Below are 17,518 nucleotides of genomic sequence, written 5' to 3' on the forward strand. Positions count from 1 at the left end.
ATATTTAAAAAAACAATTTGGAGAAAAGGGACATATGCATAGCCTGAAAATATCTCCCCTAAATATTTATTAATTACTATAGTGATTTTAGTATATGTCCACAAATTCTCTGATACTCCTCACTTCAGGAAGTGGAGTTTAATTCTCTTCTGCTTGAGTGTAGGCCAGTCTTAGAGACTCAAGTCTAATGAATAAAGTACAGAAAGGGAAAAAAATGTAATTTTATAGTGGAGTGATCAGGCAGACACCATCTTAGCCAAGTGATCACGGGTAACATCACAGTGATCAGTCATTTTATTTCATATCCCCTCGCATGATATGATAAGGGGACCTCACATCTGTGGTCTTCTTTCCAAACCAGTATAATTATGGGAAAATGTCCGACAAACCCAAATTGAGAGACATTCTACAAAATACCTGAACAATATCCTTTAAAGGGACCAAGGTCATGAAAAACAAAGAGAATGAGAAACTCACCAATTGGAGGAGCCTAAGGAGACAAAACAACTATGGCTACGCAGCATGGTATTCTGGTTTGAATTCTGGAAAGAAAAAGGACGTTGGTATAAAAATTGGTGAAATCAGAATAAAGTCTGTAGTTAAAATAGTGTTGCACCAGTGGGAATTGCTTAGTTTTGGTAAGTGTTCCATGGTTATGTAAGATGTTCTTAACATTAGTGAATGGTGGCCGGGCATGGGGACTCACGCCTGTAATCCCAGCACTTTGGGAGGCCAAGGTGGGTGGATCACCTGAGACTGGGAGTTCGAGACCAGCCTGACCAACATGGAGAAACCCCATCTCTACTAAAAATACAAAATTAGCCAGGCGTGGTGGCACATGCTTGTAATCCCAGCTACTCAGTAGGCTGAGGCAGGAGAATCGCTTAAACCCGGGAGGCAGAGGCTGTAGTGAGCCGAGATCGTGCCATTGCACTCCAGCCTGGGCAACAAGAGCGAAACCCCATCTCCAAAAAAAACAAAATTAGTGAAAGTCGAGTGAAGGGTATACAGAAATTCCCCATAACATCCTTGCAACTCTTCTGTGAGTATGAAATTATTTCAAAATAAATAGCTGTTTTAAAGAATCAGTTTATTAAATAAGGCTTGGATAACAGAGGGAATACTTAAAATACTGGTTTATGGAGAGGCATTTCAAAGAACCTGATTAAATTCATGTCTTATCTAAATTTATAACCTGCATTTGAACAGGGCTTAGCAGTGCTTGGCTACTCAGAATGTCCGTCTCTGTCTCTCTCTCTCTCTCTCATTGTAGCATTGTAAATTTGTGATCTTTCACAACCATTCTAGCAGCATTAGACTCTCCTCTGTTAAAGACCTATATACTGCAAGCTCCAGAAGAAGACTGACAAAAAACTCACATTCCAAGGCAGCTTAGCTCCCCAAGATCTATCCTCTCAGCAATCTATCATCACAACTCAATGGCTCCTTTGGGATCAGAATATCAATGTCTAAAGGATAGTTGGGACCCATTTTGCTCTGAAGGTTCTACCTGCTTCAGCCATAATTCTAACTGGGTCTTCCAAGAATCCTTTTTTAAAGTGATATAAGACATTACCACTGTATCATTCCTGTCATTATTATTATTAAAATACATCTTTTGATGCCAAGTCTACAGGCCCATTCTACAGGCTACAGTTGGGATGGAAAGAGTGCTTGCTTTGACTTTATTTCCCAGAACAATTTATAGACAAAGGCTGGCACAACATGCTCTTTGTGGTCCTACCTTCATTTAATAAGTATGTATGGAGCAACTGTGCTTGGCCATTCATTGTCCTAGGTGCTAGTGATACCAAGATAACAAAAAAGATATGACCCCTGGTACAACTACTTTGGGAAACATTTAGAAATGCCTCAGAAAGGAGAATCTGCTGATACATTGTACCTAGATGTCTCACTTCCAGCTTTATCTATCCTATTGCCAATCTTGCATATGTGGCAGAAGTTATGGGTAACAACGTTCATAGGAGCCTTGTTCATAATTGCAAAACCTAGAAACAAGTCATCAACAATAGATTCAGTAAATAAAATATAATGTATTCACAAAGTGGGATTTATACGACCATGAAAAAATGAATGAACCGTAGCAACACATATCAACAGAATAAATCTCATAAACCTAATAATGAAAAGAAAGAAGCAAGTCAGAAATGAATACAAACAGAACAATTCCATTTATATAAAGTTCAGAACCAGACCAAATTAAACAATTTAGTGCCATGGGATACATACTTAGGTGGCATTTTTTAAAGCTCTAAAGAAAAGCAGGTTAATAATTAACATGAAATTCGGGATAATAGTTATTACCTATGGGGGTAGAGAGGCAGAAGAGATCAGAAAAGAACACAGGGAATATCTGGAGAATTAACAAAGTCCTATGTCTAAGGCCTGGGTGATGAACACATTTGTGCTTGATATTGAGGTCATGGTTTTTTAAACTGCACATATACATTTAAACAATCTCTTGTATATGTCTATATTCATTAAAATATATTTAAAACAGGTTTAAAATGTGCTAAAGTGAAAATCAAAGTACAAATATTGCAATAATAATAATGGTATGTGGGAGCCTTTCCTCCAAGCACCTGTTAAAAATAGATGCAATACATATACACCGTGGAATACTATGCAGCCATAAAAAAGGATGAGTTCATGTCCTTTGCAGGGACATGGATGAAGCTGAAAACCATCATTCTAAGCAAACTGTCACAAGGACAGAAAAGCAAACACTGCATGTTCTCACTCATAGGTGGGAGTTGAACAATGAGAACACATGGACACAGGGCAGGGAACATCACACACCGGGGCCTGTCGGGGTGGGAGGCTGGGGGAGGGATAGCATTAGGAGAAATACCTAATATAAATAACAAGCTGATGGGTGCAGCAAACCATCATGGCACAGGTATACCTATGTAACAAACCTGCACATTGTGTACATGAACCCTATAACTTAAAGTATAACAATAAAAAAACATAAAATAAAATAGGTACAATAAGGCCAGGCGCAGTGGCTCACGCCTGTAATCCCAGCACTTTGGGAGGCCGAGGCGGGCAGATCACCTGAGGTTGGGGGTTCGAGACCATCCTGACCAACATGGAGAAACCCCATCTCTACTAAAAACACAAAATTAGCTGGGCATGGTGGCGCATGCCTGTATCCAAGCTACTCGGGAGGCTAAGGCAGGAGAATCACTTGAACCCGGGAGGTAGAGGTTGTAAGAGCCCAGATCACCCCACTGCACTTCAGCCTGGGCAACAAGAGCAAAACTCTGTCTCCAAAAAAAAAAAAAAAATTAATAAAAAATAAAGGTGCAATATAGTGTTGCCCATGCTATAACATTTTTATATACCAAGTCAAAAGGAGGGAGCAGTCAGGGAAGAATCCAAAGAGGAGGTGACCCTTGAGCTGAGAATAGTTATCCAGACAGAGCACCGTAAAAAGAATATGAGGAAATGAATGGCACAAAGGCCCAGAAAGTTAAGGGAATATATCACATTTGGGAAAGTTAAAATAATATTGTCTAACTTGTCTTGGGAAACCGGTAGATACATACAACTAGAGAGGTAGGCAAGGGAAGATTAGTAAAATATTGTACTCTTTCTAAAAGTAGAGTTTGGACTTGATTCTGGGAAGCAACGAGGTTGACCCATCATAGCAATCCTTGATCTGTTCTAGGAGTTTGGGGCAGGACTGATGATCCAGAGTGAGACCAGAGACAGAAAGAACTGACAGGAGACCACCGCAATCCACATAAGAAATGCAGTAGCTTGAACCAGGGCAGGGACTGTGGGGACGAGAAAGGGAGACAGTCTACAGAGACTTGAGGTACAATCAACAGTATTTAGTGAGTAGTTGGATGTGGAGGTAAGGAGGAGGAAGGGGTCTAGGATGATTTTCAAGAATCTGGTGTGGATCAACAGTCTTCATTCAGAGGGCAGAGCAGGGATGTTGGTAAAGAGGGTTTTTCCTCCATCCTGGAGAAGTAGGAGAGAGATAATGAGTCCAAGTTCATATTTAATGACTCAGCTGGCATTGAAGCTGTACAGATGCTTCTAGCTTTCTGATGCGCATTGGCCTATACCCAGAGTGGAGAGAAGGAAAATTAAAGGAGAAAACACCAGCTGTTTGGCTCTTTATGTACACTGTGGAAAGAGACAGAATCCCATAGCAACAGTGCAGTTCTCAGGTTGTCTCTGGTCTTAGGTACTGATGTCATCCTTGATCACCAGGGTCAATCAGAGCGTGGGGCAGCAAACCACAGAAGAGATGGCACAAGCCTCATTGTTACCAGGAGAGAAGTGGTGGTCTCGCTGGTACAGCAATGCAATAGTTTTTCTCTTGAAGTTGTCACATTACATTGACCAAATTATAGTCTTGATTTCGTGTATCTTTAATAAATGCAAACGTATGGAGAATCCATAGGCACTTGGAGTGAGTAAATCCTTCAGTTCAGCTTTGATGGATGATCTGAATTTAGGGCTTACAATGTAGCTATTATCATTCATTCAACCTCACCCCCCTCCAAAAAGTAAAGCATCTCATCCCTATTATAAGGACTCAGAATGGTTTCCCAGCCCTGTGGGTTGTGTTTTGGTGGGAAGATGGGCAGAGAGGGGGAGGGCTGCAACACTGGCTGCCTGGGGACAGCAAGGTCAGAAGGGAGGGAGCAAGCAGCTGCTAATGTAGTACCTAAGGCTCAAGAATCCTGAGCCTGCATTTCCCCCACTAGCATCAGGACAAAGCAGCTGGAATTAGACATGCCTATCTTCATGTCATTTTTTGAAGTTTAACATATTAGCTGTATAAAAATAATTTGGGATGTCATATAGTTTAGATGTACATCCCTGTTCAAATCACATATTAAAATGTAATCCTCAGTGTTGGAGGTAGGGCCTGGTGGGAGGTGAATGGATCATGGGGGTAGATTTCTCATGAATGGTTTAACACCATGAATTGGTTTAGCACTGTCCTTGTAATAGTGAGTGAGTTCTCATGAGATTTGGTCATTTAAATGTATGTGTCACCTCCCCCCTCCCTCTCTCTTGCTCCTGCTTTTGCCATGTGTATTAGTCCATTCTTGCATTACTATAAATAACTGCCTGAAACTAGGTAATTTATAAAGAAAAGAGGTTTAATTGGCTCACAGTTCTGCAGGCTGTACAGGAGGCATGGCTGGGGGAGGCCTTAGGAAACTTACAATCACGGCAGAAGGTGAGGAGGAAAGCGGCATGTCATACGTGGCCAGGGCAGGAGGAAGACACAGATGGGAGAGATACTACACAATTTTAAACAACCAGATCTCGTGAGAACTCACTCACTAGCACGAAAACAGCAAGGGGGATGTCCGACCCCATGATCTAATCACCTCCCACCAGGCCCCTGCTCCAACACTAGGGCCTACAATTGGACATGAAATTTGGGCAGAGACACAAATCCAAACCATATCACTATGTGGGATGTCTCTGCTCCTGCTTTGCCTTCCGTCTTGAGTAAGAGCTCCCCGAGGCCTCCCAGAAGCAGATGTCACCATGCTTTCTGTTCAGCCTGCAGAACTGTGAGCCAATTAAACCTCTTTTCTTACAAATTACCCAGTCTCAGGTATTTCTTTATAGCAATGTGAGAATGGACTAACACAGGGTGTGAAAAAAAAAAAAAAAACTGAGAACTTGGGTAAAGAAACGTTTGCATTTACTCTAAATACTGGGAACTAATAAAAGAAACTGAGAAGTTAAGAAGCTAGAGTGAGCAGATCAAAGTAAAATGATTTTCCCCGATCCCCATCCAGCCCTAGATTCAATAAAATCTTTGAAGAATTGGGGTGCAGAAAGACTGAGGATGCTGGGGAGGAAGGGAGGTTCTAACGATGAGGCCCATGAGTTCTTTACACACTTGCATACACACACAGTTGCACACATATTCTTTTCCCTACATTATCAGGACACATGGCCATCTATCTACAAGAGAATTTTCTTTTTACCAGGCACCCCACTCCCTCAAATAAAGCCTGCATCGAAACATCTCCCACTTCTGCCAATTGTGGAAAGACTACTTTTTTTTTTTTTTTTGGTTTGACATCTTGAATGTACTACAGCGCAGGTGCACTTCAGGAAAAAGGAACATGCCAGCATTTATGGGGCAGGGGGAGGAGACGGTATTAAACAAGCATCGGACAATAAGCCAGATAAATTTCACCCACCACCTAGTTGTGTCTGGGGCCAGCCCAGAATACAGTAATGCTGTTACCAAAGAACTCTGCATAAGTAATGTCCCTTAATGATTGCAGTAAACCTCTGTTAACTGCATTATTCCTATTTTACAGACCAGGAAACAAGCTCAAGTGTGGTTAAGTCCAGAACTTGGCCATGATCAGCAAGTAAGAGGTAGAAGCAGGACTCAAACCCAGACAGCCTGTCAACTGGCCACCAAGCATAATTATCATGCCTGCTTGGTTTCACACCCTCGGAGGTCAAGATGTTCATACCCACAGAGAACGGGAGAGAGAACACCAGGTGCATCCAGATAAATCAAGACAACGGGGGAACAGAAGATATTTCCAGTGCTCTAGGAAAAAAATATTTTCACTTAACCTGAACACTGAGTTGCAATGCAGAAGCATGTTGGGAGTGGGGGATTAACTCAGAGGAAAAGCTCCCAAGCCATCAGTAGTCAAACTTTAGAAGCCAGACTCTCCTGGGAACAGGGTATATTTGAGAAGCCATCTGTTCTCAGAACTAAAGAGCATACAGGGACAGAAATAGGTCTAGTGTCAATTAGATTTACTGGAATCAATACTAAGCTTCAGAGCTCAAAAATATCGGTCAATAGACTCAATGACCTTCCCTGTATTAGTCCATTTTTCACACTGCTGATAAAGACATACCAGAGACCGCGCATCACAAAAGAGAGAGGTTTATTTTTTTTTTTATTTTTTTTTTTTTTTGAGACGGAGTCTCGCTGTGTCGCCCCGGCTGGAGTGCAGTGGCCGGATCTCAGCTCACTGCAAGCTCTGCCTCCCGGGTTTTTACGCCATTCTCCTGCCTCAGCCTCCAGAGTAGCCGGGACTACAGGCGCCCGCCACCTCGCCCGGCTAGTTTTTTGTATTTTTTAGTAGAGACGGGGTTTCACCGTGTTAGCCAGGATGGTCTCGAACTCCTGACCTCATGATCCGCCCGTCTCGGCCTCCCAAAGTGCTGGGATTACAGGCTTGAGCCACCGCACCCGGCCCGAGAGAGGTTTATTGGACTTACAATTCCACGTGGCTGGAGAGGCCCCACAATCATGGTGAAAGGTGAAAGGCATGTCTCACATGGTGGCAGAAAAGAGAAGAGAATGAGAGCCAAGCAAAATGAGTTTCCCCTGATAAAACCATCAGATCTCATGAGACTTATTCACTACCACGAGAACAGTATGGGGGAACCACCCTCATGATTCAATTTTCTCCCACCAGGTCCCTCCCTCAACACATGGGAATTATGGGCATACAATTCAAGATGAGATTCGGGTGGGGACACAGCTAAGCCATATCATTCCCAAACCTGCTTTCTTCCATGATTGGGAGTAGAAAGAATGTTCGACTAGGATCTAGAAGATTGGGTTCAAATTCCTGTTCAATTGTTTTCTGGCTGTGTGTTTTTAAGCATGTAGCTAAACCTCTCTGAGACACAAATATGGCAATTAAAAATCAAAAGTTTTTTAAAGTACTAGACATCAGAAAACTGGTCCAAATCACTATAGTCAAGTCATGGCTGAGCCTTGTGCCAAATGGGGATCATAATGCCCACCTTCCAGGGATGCTACAAATGGGCAAACACATGCAGAGGTGCCAGGTTAACTATGAAGGCTACTTAAAATGATTACACTTGCCTCCACCAAAAAAAGAGGGAACCTAACCAGGAGGTCCTTCAAAATTCCTCTTGGTTATGCCTTGGTCAATGATCCTTTGGTGAAAAGAGCTAATAAACTGCTTGCTTTTATTAAGTGTCTACTAGGTGACAAGCAGGGCCAGCTTCATGGGACACAACCTGTGTGGTCACACAGGGCCCTACTGTCTTTGTCTTCAGATTCATACCAATGTCTGAACAAGGAGCCCCACATTTTCATTTTGCACTGAGTCCTGCAAATCATGTAGCAGGGCCTGGTGCATGGCACTGTCCTTAGTATCCAGAACACAGCAATAAAATAGATTGGCATCCTTGAGGAGCTCCAAGCAAGTGGATTACTTTGGGAACAAATCCTACAAAGCAAACAGGACACTTACAGAAATAAATTAACTTGCGTATTTTATTCCTCAGTCCAATCTTAGATTGAAAGCTCCAAAGACTAAAGCAGTTATTTATCGTTAGGACAAGCCCTGGCTTGTTTGCACATGAAGCACACCTGAATACCTACAGACTCACCCAGCCCCACCCTTCTGAACTGAGAAGATGTTTTCCAGGACTCCTGCATCACCCTGGGGCACATTCACCCACCTATGATGTTGATAAATGAGTACCTAGAGCAGAGGTCCTCAAAGCACAGTCTCTAGACCAGCAGTACAGCATCAACTGGGAGCTTGTTAGAAATGCAAACTTGTGGCCAGGCAAGGTGGTTCATGCCTGTAATCCCAGCACTTTGGGAGGCCAAGCAGGAGGATCACTTGAGGCCAGGAGTTTGAAACCAGCCTGGGCAAGAGTGAGACCTAATCTCTACAAAAAATACAGAAAACTTAGTCAGGCCTGGTGGTGTGTGCCTGTAGTCCTAGCTGCTTGAGAGGCTGAAGCAGGAGAGCTCACTTGAGCTCAGGAGCTCCAGGTTGCAGTGAGACATGATCACACCACTGCACTCCAGCCTGGATGACAGAGCAAGACCCTGTCTTAAAACAATGCAAACTGTATTAGTTTGTTTTCACACTGCTAATAAAGACATACCCAAAACTGGTAACAAAAAGAGGTTTAATTGGACATACAGTTCCACATGGCTGGGGAGGCCTCAGAATCATGGCAGGAGATGAAAGGAACGTCTTACATGGCGGCAGCAAGCAAAAATGAGGAAGAAGCAAAAGCAGAAACCCCTAATAAACCCATCAGATCTCATGAGATTTATTCACTATCACAAGAATAGCATGGGAAAGACTGGCCCCATGATTCAATTACCTCCTCCTAGGTCCCTCCCATAACACATGAGAATTCTGGGAGACACGATTCAAGTTGAGATTTCAGTGGGGACACAGCCAAACCATATTACAAACTTTCAAGCCCCACCCAAGACCTGCTGAATCAGAAACCCTGGAAGTGGGCCCAGCAATCTGGGTTTTAACCAGTGCTCCAAGGGGCCTCCTCTGCGTGCTAAGGTTTGAGAACCACAGGCCTAGGTTATCAGATCTAATCACTTTGAAATTTATTATCTTTTCTTTCCTTTTTTTTTTTTTTTAAATGCTATGAAGGGTGTGTTGAGGGGAAATTGACAAGGCTGGGCCTTCCCGACATCATCCTCCACAACGCAGTCACTGGCAATTCCCAAAGACCAGGGTCTCTTTGTGTGTTTCCTGCAAAATTCAATGTAACTCACACACTTTGTTTTTGCCTGTCCATTCAAGACACAATGTAACCCCAGAGTCCCTTGTGAACACACATCCCATTTGCACATGTCAAGTATCTGATTCATTTAGACTTATCCCAATTGCTTAACGTGTGCAACAGAAGCCTCCTGGTATTCTTGATCTAAACAGCTGAGTTAATACCCTTGGACAAAGGGGGCCTGGTGTTTGGGTGAGCTCCCATGGGTCTGACAGCCACAAAGAGAAGCTTGTTGAATGCACACATAAAAAGAGAAGAGATAGGAGGCAGATACTCTGATCTTTATGACCCTCTGATTATCCTATCGGTTAGTTAAAACATAAATCCATCCCCTGACCTAACAAAACACTATTTTACTTCCTTTTACCCCATATTTTATCTTTTATAGGTAATAAAACATAAAAACCTTACAAAGGTTATGTTCTCATCAATTTTTGCACTAAATGACAATAAATTAAGTGTAGGTTACTGCAGCAGCAACATAGATGTCAGCTTAAAACTTTCTTGAAAGACAACCTCCCACCATTAAAGTTGAAAGCTGCTAATCAAACATTTCTTGAGTAAAATTAATACCCAATTTTAAAATGGCAATGCTGGCCAGGCACAGTGGCTCATGCGTGTAATCCCAGCACTTTGGGAGGCCGAGGCGGGCGGATCACAAGGTCAGGAGATCCAGACCATCCTGGCTAACACGGTGAAACACCGTCTCTACAAAAAATACCAAAAATTAGCAGGGGCGTGGTGGCGGGTGCCTGTAATCCCAGCTACTCGGGAGGCTGAGGCAGGAGAATGGCGTGAACCCGGGAGGCGGAGCTTGCAGTGAGCCGAGATGGCACCACTGCACTCCAGCCTGGGCGACAGTGAGACTCCATCTCAAAAAAAAAAAAAGATGGCAATGCCGTTCTATTTCTTAAAGTAGTTAGGGAGTCTCTAGCCCTTTCTCTCATTTCTTAAAATCTGTTTTAGGAGTCCACAAAAAAAAAAGAATGTAAAAAAGTGAAAAATTTATTTGTTGGGAGCACACAAGAAAACTATAATTTGTGGAATCACTGAGTTTAATGTCTTTCAGCTTTTATTATAATAAACAGCCTCCCGAACCTTCATAGCACTAAATGGGTACCAGATGTATACATGCAAAATTTATTTTTTATTTATATGAAAGTCATTCAACAAATATTTGTCAAGAGGTTACATTAAATCAAGGTTAATTAAACAAGTTGGTAAACATAAAGCACCTAGAACAATATCTGGCACACAGCAAAAGCCCAGCGAGTATTAGTTATTCCTTGTGCGTTATTATTGTTGTTGCTGTTATTATGGTATGTGCTATTATGTGCTGGGTATTAGAAATACAGTGACAAGCAAAACAGATATGGCTCTCCCCCTCTCCTGAAGTTCAAGTGCTAGTGGCAAAGACAGACATCAACCAAATATTCACACAAATAAATGTAAGCTACAAATTGTTACAATGAAGACATAACCCATTTCGGTGACAGGCACTAAAAACTCACAGTAGTTTCATATCGTTTTGATTTTGAAATCTCTTGGGTATTAGGGAGGTTGAAGTGGGAGGATCCCTTGAGCCCAGGAATTTGAGGCTGCAGTGAGCTATGATCATCCCACTGCAGTCCAGCCTGGGTGACAGAGCAAGACCCCGTCTGGAAAGAAGGAAGGAAAGGAGGGGAGGGGAGGAGAGGGGAAGGGAGGGGAGGGGAGGGGAAGGGAGGGGAGTGGAGGGGAGGGGAGGGGAGGGGAGTGGAGGGGAGGGGAGGAGAAGGGAGGGGAGGGGAGGGGAAAGGAGGGGAGGGGAAGAGAGGGGAGGGAGAAAGAAAGAGAGAAACCTCTTGGATAGTAATTTGGACCAAATCATGACTCTTCCTCCACTGCTTTTCAAGATCCTTCTATATTACTATGCAAATTCCAAATGGAAAATAGCCAAAAAGATATGCAAATAAATATTCATATTTCATTACTGTATCACTCAACACCAGAAATGTTTTCCACAAATTTGTAGATTAAAACTTACATTTTTTATACTGTTAACATTTTCAAATACAGAAACTGGGGTATCCCAAGAAACAAGCCTGTGGTCACATAGATATATTCAATGAAACTTTCATCAATTTTTCAGAACTTTATGAATAAATCCCAAATTAAAGCTAGGGTTTACCTCTGAGTTTGCAAACCACTTGCTTGAACCTTATGACTATTTCTAGATCATAAGTTACTTTGTTGAAAATATTTTGTATTCCCTTCACATGTTTTTTAAGTGATAAGATAGGTTTTCTGGTGACTTCACTTAAAATCAAAAGCAGGAAAGAAAATACATGATCACAGAACGTGGAAGGCCAACTTTTTTTTTTTTTTTTTTTTGAGACGGAGTCTCGCTCTGTCGCCCAGGCTGGAGTGCAGTGGTGTGATCTCCACTCACTGCAAGCTCTGCCTCCGGGGTTCACGCCATTCTCCTGCCTCAGCCTCCCGTGTAGCTGGGACTACAGGCGCCCGCCACCATGCCCGGCTAGTTTTTTTTTTTGTATTTTTAGTAGAGACGGGGTTTCACCGTTTTAGCCAGGATGCTCTCGATCTCCTGACCTCGTGATCCGCCCGTCTCGGCCTCCCAAAGTGCTTGGATTATAGGCGTGAGCCACCGCGCCCGGCCTAGGCCCATTTTTTAATAGGCCCTATTTGACAAGAGAACTGGGAAGATTCAGAAAGGCCCAGGGACATGTTGACTGGCAGAGTCACAGCGCAGAGGGTGGAGCTGGAAGGAAACCCTCAGACCATCCCCTTAGCTTCTCTAGCACATGGTGGAAGGGCCAGGATTGGGGTCCAGGGGTCTGCATCTGGATCCCAGCTCCACTGCATCGTGTCTGAACTTGGGGCAGGTAGCTTTACCTTTTTCAGTCTCCTGCTCTATGAAGTGGGCAAACCACCTCATTAGGAAGCAGTGAGGATGAGGCGACAGAATGCAGGCCAGTGCTTCTCAGCAGAAACCGAAACGGCAAGCACTAGTTAGCATCAGTGCAAGCCTTTCAAAACCCTGCCTCCCGATAAGATCCAAAATTACAACTACACAAACACAAACACACTGAGACCTGGAAAGCCAGTTTCCACTGTCCACGAACTGGGGTAGAAGAACGGACCTCTCCAGTGCTTCCCATGCGCTGACCACTACCTGTTCCAGCCCGGCTGACTTCTCTCCCCTAGGGCCACCTGGAGAAGTCAGCGCTACTGCACAGGTAGTGCTCAGCCCATGGGAAGCTATTTCCTCTGAGCCTTTAGGGGCCTCTATGCCCTGATCTCTCAACTCATTCTACGCTGACCCACATCTGACAGGGTTATTTATTACTAGACTAGAAATTGTAGCTAAACCAATAGCTCAATTAGGACTTTGCAATCAATTTCTGTGTGCCTAGGAGTTTAATTCCACAGGCTAGTCATACGAAGGAAAAAAGACAGTCATCCAAAACTCTTTCATTCATCCATTTAAAACATTTATGGGCTGGGCGTGGTGGCTCACACCTGTAATGCCAGCACTTTGGGAGGCCGAGATGGGTGGATCACGAGGTCAGGAGATTGAGACCATCCTCGCTAACACGGTGAAACCCCGTCTCTACTAAAAATACAAAAAATTAGCCAGGCGCGGTGGTGGGCGCCTGTAGTCCCAGCTACTGGGGAGGCTGAGGCAGGAGAATGGCGTGAACCTGGGAGGCGGAGCTTGCAGTGAGTGGAGATCGCACCACTGCATTCCAGCCTGGGAGACAGAGCCAGACTCCATCTCAAAAAAAAAGAAAATTATGTTGTGTGTCAAGCTCCAGGCTAAACCCTAGATATAAAGATGCCTAAGACGGTCTTTGTCGTTAAGGTGTTGGCCATCTTGGGAGAGGAAGGCACTGAATAGATAATGATAACGTAGTATAATGACAAAGTTATACACGAAATGTTAAAATGTTTTTCCTTTTAGGAATTTGGAAAGTAAATACTCAGAACTTAAAGAAAAAAATATGATTCATCAATAATAACATTTTATCCTCTTTAATTAGCTAATTAATACATCAGTTGTAATAGAACCATAAAATGAAGATAAACAAAAAGAAAAATATCTATATTCTTACGTATATTATTTAATTTACATTCTAAATAGCTACTGTTAACACTTAGCTGCATGGCCTTCTGTACCTTTAAATACATATCTATTTCTAAACAAGATATAAGACCATTTCATCCCTGGTCTGATAACATGAGTTTTTCACTTATCAGTTGATATGGTTTGTCTGTGTCCCCACCCGTTATCCTAGGTGAAGTAACTCAGAAACAGAAAGTCAAACACCAGGGTCTTACTTATAAGTAAGAGCTAACGGCGGGTACACATGGACATACAGAGTGGAATAGGAGACATTGGAGATTACAAAAGGCGGGAGGGTGGTGGGGGGAACGGTTAAAAATTACCTCTTGGGTACAACACTCACCATCTGGGTGATGGGTACAGTAACAGCCCAGACTTCATTACTGTGTAACATATGCATATAAGAAATCTACACTTGTACCCCCTTAATATATAAAAATTTTAAAAAATAATTTATCTGTGTGGGGAAAGTGGTGTGGAGAGGGTCTCTCTCTGTTGCCCTGTTGCCCAGGCTACAGTGCAGCAATACAGTCATAGCTCACAGCTGTCTCAACCTCCTGGACTCAAGCAATCCTCCCATGTCAGCCTCCAGAACAGGTGGAACTACAGGCACAAGCCACCATGCCCAGCTAATTTTAAGTTTTCTTTTTTTTTTTAGAAACAGGGTCTCACTATGCTGCCCGGACTGGTCTTGAACTCCTGGCCTCAAGCGATCCTCCTGCCTTGTCTTCCAAAAGTGCTGGAAGACTTGGTGCAGAGCGAGATGGCAGATAGAAAGCTGCGCTGACCATCCACTCAGCAAGCCCACCAATTTAACATCTACACCAGCAGCACTGGCATGAGTCACTGCACCTGGCTGGGATTACAGGTCTGAGTCACTGCACCTGGCCAATTTACCATTTTAAATGATTGCACAGTATTCTACTATTGGTACCAGAATTGCTTTAGCTACTCTCTACTATTGGATATTTAGACTGCTTTCAATCTTTTAGCTATCATAAATATTACAATATTCTATTCACAAAGCTCTTCAACCTAGTCCAATTGTTTTTCCAGAATAATTTCCTAGATGTGGAATTGTTGGATCAAAGGGTGTGCATCTTTAAGACTTTGATATCTATTACCAAACTGCCCTCCAGAAAGGTTGTACCATTAAACACCACCATTTCCCCATATCATCACCTTCACTGCATAGAAGCACTCTTTTTCCTCTTTGCATTTAGTATTTTTACATTTCAATGGGCCTACTGTAGCTAAAAATTTCATTTATGACAGCATCTTTTTTAGAAGTAATGACACTTGCTGAAATTAGGCAGTTTTGAGCTGTGCCATAATTCTAGTTTTGGTGTGGGGGCATCAGTGCTTCTCAGACTCTACCATGCCTTGAGGATCTTGTTAATTGCAGATTGACTCATTAGGTCTGGGTTAGAAACTGAGTTGCTGCATTTCTAACAGGCGCCAGGGAACACCAATGCTGCTGGTCCAAGTGCTACACTTTGAGGAGCTTGAGCAATTCACTGAACTGCAAAGGGCCTCTGTTTACCCATCTGTGAAATGAAAAGCTTGGAGTATTCTGTCTTTAAATGCCTTCTTTTTCCACCCCACCCTCCGCCCCCGAGGCGGAGTCTCACTCTGTCACCCAGGCTGGAGTGCAATGGCACGATCTTGGCTCACTGCAACTTCCACCCCTGGGTTCAAGAAATTCTCCCACCTCAGCCCCCGGAGTAGCTGGGATTACAGGCACCGGCCACCATGCCCGGCTAATTTTTGGATTTTTTAGTAGAGATGGGGTTTCTCCATGTTGGTCAGGCTGGTGTTGAACTCCTGACCTCAGGTGATCCACCCGCTTCGGCATCCCAAAGTGCTGGGATTACAGGCCTAAGCCACTGCACCCAGCCTAAGTTCCTTATCTCCAACAGCGAAAGAAGTTGTCCGTTGCGCAAATATAACTAGGTGCATCCCGAATTTCTTTTCACTAGGACAATTGTGAATACCTTCTTCCCTTCATCCCGCAGGACTGCCCGCAGGTCCACAATGAGGAAAGAAAGTGTGAGGCCAACCAAGAAGCCGGCATTCAAGCAGCCACATCTCAAGGGAAAAAACACCCCTGAAACAGAACAGTCTGCTCCAACTGACATTTCTCCTGGTAGTGCATGATTATAACGATGTACATCATTTCCTCTTCCCAAAAGGAATAGATTTAACAAGAACCTAAGGCTAATTCACCCATTAAGGCAACAAAGAGTGAAATAAGGAAGGAGAATTGACAGAAATATTGCATCTCTAAATACCTTGCCAAAGAACCTGCGGAAGTCTGCTCTCGGCACAGGGAGTTTCAGCGTCCTCGACAGAATTTGACTTGTCCTGGCTACTCCCTTCTGTTCGTTTCTCCCGCATGCTTTTCTGCAACACTAAAAGGTGGGCAGAAGGACATCATCACCCTGAACGCCTGAGCTGACTCCAGTGGCTGCCTAAAATAACGGGGAATCTATACACATCTTTTCTTGTTTACCAATGGTGTGCAAATGCTGCCATGCTAGTTCTGTAAGAACATCAAACATGTATTATCCAATCTCATAAAAGACACACTGTAAATGCTCTCTAGTTCACTTACATTATCAGATAAGACTGTGAGTGGCTGTTGGATTCAATTCTCTATTTTTGCAAGACTGGGCCGGAATTATTTATTTTTAGTAACAATGCATTCTCCCCACCTTCAAATATTTTTCTCGTCCTTCTTTCCTTTTACTGGAAGAGAGTTTCATTTGTTCACAAAACTCTTTTTCTCACTTTAATTTCCTTCAAATTCAGTCCATTTTGACTCCTAAGGAAACTTTTATGTTTAAAAAAGAACCAAACTCCTTTGCTTTTCTCTTAGATGGATGATGCCCTGCGCTGCTCTCCAGCAGCCCCTTCAAAGTTAGGAGGTTTTGTTTCTTAAATTAGGCCAGAACTCGTCATTCTGATCAACTCCAACACCCATCAAGGACATCGGCTAATCTGTCAGAACCTAAAATAAAATAAAAATAAATCCACGAGCAGTGTCTTCCACTTTTAATGTCGATCCTGCTGGGTACCCCCCTTCCTTTCTGCAATGGAAGAACCCCTTCCGTTCTGCAAGCCTGTGTGTGCCCCCTCGTTTGGAGCCATTTGCAATCTCTTGCACTCCCATTTCAAAGTGGAGCCCCAGCCAGGATGCGTTTCTCTGAAGAGCTGCTACCCTAATTCCTCCCCCTCACTTCGAAGCTTGTCAGGGGGACCCAAGCAATAAGAAGGTCAACAGGAAAACAAATCCCACCTTATTAAGTCTTGTTTGATCTTAAAACCACATCATCCGAGATTTCAGCGACATTGTGCTGGCTCTGCACAAGAGGAACAGAGTTTTCTTATGAAAATACATCAGACAAGCACACAGAAGAAAAAGAAAATAGATGTGCAACTGTTAAAATGTTCGAGAGCCTTACATGTGGCCGGCGAGCTCAGCAAAGGACACTGCTTTCTTTTTCTCTCTTCTTTAGTCTTTTATTCCCTACTCTCTATTCTCCTTGCAGCAGAACAAATATTTTTCTTTCAACAAATATTTTTAAGGTGCTACTTTTCCATTAAAGATGCTTTATTTCTTTTCTGTGGTGGGGTTTTTGTTTTCTGCACTAAAATGATAACGACACTGAAGATGGCAAAGCGAAGCCCTAGGAATAGCCTTGCTACAATCCATCAGCTGTGATAATATCAAGATGAATATATTGTCAGGAATCTGTATGTAGCATTTCATTTATCCTACCCGCTCTCCTAGGAGCGGCTCCCCCGGGGATTACATTA

The 17,518-nt window shown here is 43.1% G+C and overlaps 1 long non-coding RNA gene across 1 annotated transcript; it reads right to left on the reverse strand.

Annotated features, from left to right (window-relative positions):
• Positions 1–214: 214 nt before the first annotated feature.
• LOC144329906 (uncharacterized) lies at positions 215–17,061 on the reverse strand. Its single transcript, XR_013395644.1, has 3 exons — positions 16,998–17,061; positions 15,991–16,110; positions 215–542 (listed from the first exon to the last, which is right to left on the reverse strand). It is a non-coding gene; the product is annotated as an uncharacterized LOC144329906 (long non-coding RNA).
• Between the last annotated feature and the right edge of the window lie 457 nt (positions 17,062–17,518).

This window comes from Macaca mulatta, chromosome 7, assembly GCF_049350105.2.
Source record: "Macaca mulatta isolate MMU2019108-1 chromosome 7, T2T-MMU8v2.0, whole genome shotgun sequence".
Taxonomy (NCBI): domain Eukaryota; kingdom Metazoa; phylum Chordata; class Mammalia; order Primates; family Cercopithecidae; genus Macaca; species Macaca mulatta.